This window comes from Neltuma alba, unplaced genomic scaffold, assembly GCF_004799145.2.
Source record: "Neltuma alba isolate B1F8T4 unplaced genomic scaffold, ASM479914v2 tig00010569_pilon, whole genome shotgun sequence".
Lineage (NCBI taxonomy): Eukaryota > Viridiplantae > Streptophyta > Magnoliopsida > Fabales > Fabaceae > Neltuma > Neltuma alba.
This window is the reverse complement of record NW_021635435.1, coordinates 619123-622629: the sequence shown is the minus strand read 5'-3', so window position 1 is coordinate 622629 and position 3507 is coordinate 619123.

The window sequence follows — 3507 nt, the reverse complement described above, 5'->3', positions numbered from 1 at the left end:
CTTAAGACATTTCACTAGGGCTCTCCATCTTGACTTCACTATCTTAAAGTTTCTATTCATCTATTCCACGACGTGAGATAGCTACTCTATTATGGTGCCCTAGCTCTAATGAGGCTATAAGAGTTTGTCTAGCTTAGGTTGCCACTACACCTTCTTAGTGGTGTATAGACTCAACCCCTAACCATTTTGTTCAACTCCTCATCATTACTCTTCTTTTTTAAGGGGGAATCTAATAACTCTAAATAGTGGCTACTCCTCTCTTTCTAACCTTTACTAGTTGTACTTCTTGCGACTTTTGATAGTCATTGCGTCTCACTAAGTTACAATCTCAACATCTAAGAGTTTTTATGTTCATTCGTCAGGACCAGAATCCTGGTTTGTAGTGATGAAAGTTACTACCTCCTTGGTAATCACTTCCATATTCATTCATCATTACTAACTCCCTTGGTTCATCATGATGAAACACACTTTTCTCTTAACCTCTGGTAGTCTTACTCAGCTTCATTTATCATACCATTGCATGTCTAGGCTTTCGTAACGAAGTTTAACTTATGAGTTTAACTCCATTTCTCTTAGGGATAAGATCAAGGTTTTGTCCTTGCTATTATGGGACGACAACCAATTCGATCCAATTACCACATCAATTTCGTGGAAGGCGTACATATCAAGTCTAAGGCTTAGTTCCTAAACCTAGGAGCAATCTCTATATATATGTACGCACTACCAGTGAATAAAAAAAAACTTTTGGGCAATATAAACTATAAAGGTAGTCTAACAGTGCTCATAACCAACTATACAATTTAAGCACACATAGGATGTAATTATCCTATTATGCGTTGGTGTGGACACATGCATGTCATAAGGCAACGTGTTCAAAACCAAGCCGAGTCTTTTAGAACAATATACAAGACAAGAAAATGACTAGTACCCAAGTTAAACATTGCAATCACAGGCAAGTTGTTAATAATGATCGTGTCTTGGATCATTTCTGGAGACTTTCGGGTTTCTTCTCTTTTAAAGGCAAATACTCGTCCTTAGGTGTGTGACCTTGCCTTTTCTATATTCTGTGGGCATTCTCTCAAGAAGTGTTTGGGCTTACTGATTGAACCCAATTATTCTATGTTATTTCATATCATTTTAAGGGTATTTATCATAGATTTTGGCTCCTTTTGATGATAATTGTGCTTAATTTAGATTAAGAGTCCTTACTTTGAGTTAGTGTCTTTTTTAGGGTAAAATTGTCATAATTGGTTATTAATTGTGTTCAATTGATTTTTAGGCCAATTGATGCTTCAAATTGTTGCTTTTCATTGCAGGACACTTAGGAATTAGAGCCAAGATCAAGGACCAAAGGATGACACAACACAAGATCAGAATATCAATACTGGAACACTTCACCACGGCGAAGAGAATTCTTTGCCGCGGTGAAGAGAATTCTTTGCCGCGGCGCAACATGAAATTCTCACCAGTGATTCTCGGGCATAGTTCACCGCGGCGAAATCACAAAATTAGGCGAAGCTCCTCTAGGGCATGCTTCGCCGCGGTGAACTCTTCATATCAGCAATGCCAGACCTGAATCAGAACGCAAAAATGGAGCCCCTAATCATATGATCCAACCCATTCCACCCCTTTACATGTTGAGAAACCCTATTTTCGACAGATTACGCCAATCACTCTATTTTATCATCTCCAACACCTCTATTCTCCCATCCTCTTGCCTCTCCATCTCCATCTTCTTCCCCTTCCATTTCCTACACTCTTTCTTCATCCCACCTCATTTCCTTCATCTCCTGACTGCTATGGCTGAAGATTTAACTCTGGTTGGAGCTGATTCCAAGGCTATGGTGAGCTAGGATTTATCAACTCTTGAAGATGGTGGAGTAGCATGAGTTTCCAAGCCTCAAAGGGGAGTTTTAGTTCTAATCTTTAGTTTCTAGCTATGTGTTTATGATTTCCTAGGTCTAGGAGTTGTAAAGTCTTAGTTAGACACTTTGGTTAATTATGTAATCATTGGTTAATGATTAACATTTGTAATTTGGATTGATTGATGTTGAATTTTGTGCTTTGATATATGTAGTTTCATATATGCTTCTTGTAACTCTCATGACTCTCTCCTATCTTGCATGGTTATGTTATGATACTGAGTTGATTGTGTGTTACATTGAGCCAATTGCATGATCATTCCAAAATTACATATTAGGGAAGCTTAACAAGGTTTTCATTAATGTAAGCTTTGGACTCAATGAGTTATTGAGGTTGTTATTAAGAAAACCTAATGGATTTGTGAAACTCCCAATATTTTAAGTGAACTATGATTGCCACCAGAACCATTTTCAAGAGATTTCCTATCATTCATTTCCATTCCATCATTATTATCTTAAAACACCAAAAATATAGTATCTTAGGTTTATTTTCATTGCATTTAGTTTAGGCACCATTCATTTAAATCTTAAAAACCCAAAACCCCATTTCATTTCATTGCATTACATGGCATTTAGTCTAACTTAGGTAATTAATAAAGGCTCCCAAAAGTGAAACGACCTGAGTTTGCACTATACTACATAGCTTGGATTTATTTTTCATTAAGAACCCTAAGGCGAACGACAAAAAGGCTCTCGTCACTTACCGTAGGTATAGCAAACATTCTGTCTAGCCATACGCGGTCTATTACCGTGATTCTTGCCACAGGTTAGGCATTACTTGCCATTTAGGGGCTTGTCCCCTTTCTTATTCTTTTGGTTGTCTCATGGCCTTTTCCTCTTCCTGTTGCCATTAGAAGAGGTTCCACCCTGATCTCCCTTCTCTGACTTAGGAGTAGATTTAACCATCAGATGATGATTTAAGCTATTCTCTGTAATTCAATAGGCTTCAACCACCTGATTGAAGTGCTCAACCTGCCTGGGAGCAATCATCTCCCTTAGGGACTACTTCAGTCCTTTGACCATTTTCTTCGTCGTCCACCTCTCATCCTCTCAGTAGCACAGGCAACTGGAGTAGTAGAGATGGATAAACTTAGCTAGGTACTCATTAAATGGCTCGTTATCCTTCTGCTTCAGGGTCAGGAATTTCGCTTTCCTTTCATCCCTGATTAACCTCGGGAAGTACTTCTCATAAAATTGCTCCAGGAATACTTCCCATGTCACCCTCGTGTTCCAAGCATCTAGAATAAGTTCAGTATTCTTCCACCAGTAGTCGGCATCTTTCTCTAACTTGCAAATTGCCATATGGGCTTTCCACTCTGTCGAGCAATCTAATACTTTAAAGATCTTCTCCAAGCAGTTAATCCAGTCTTCTACTACTTGGATGTCAAACACTCCACCGAATGACAGTGGGTTGTGCTTGCAGAAGCGAGTCATCCACTACTAGATGCTATCAGGGTCTACTGCTAGCATTGTCGGTCTAGGCAATGGTTCTGCTGCTCAGGTTTCTTCCTCTGGCTACCTCCTGTCGAGGTTAGCCATTGTCGCTGCCACCGTTACAGCTATCACAGCATCCCTCTCTTGTTCT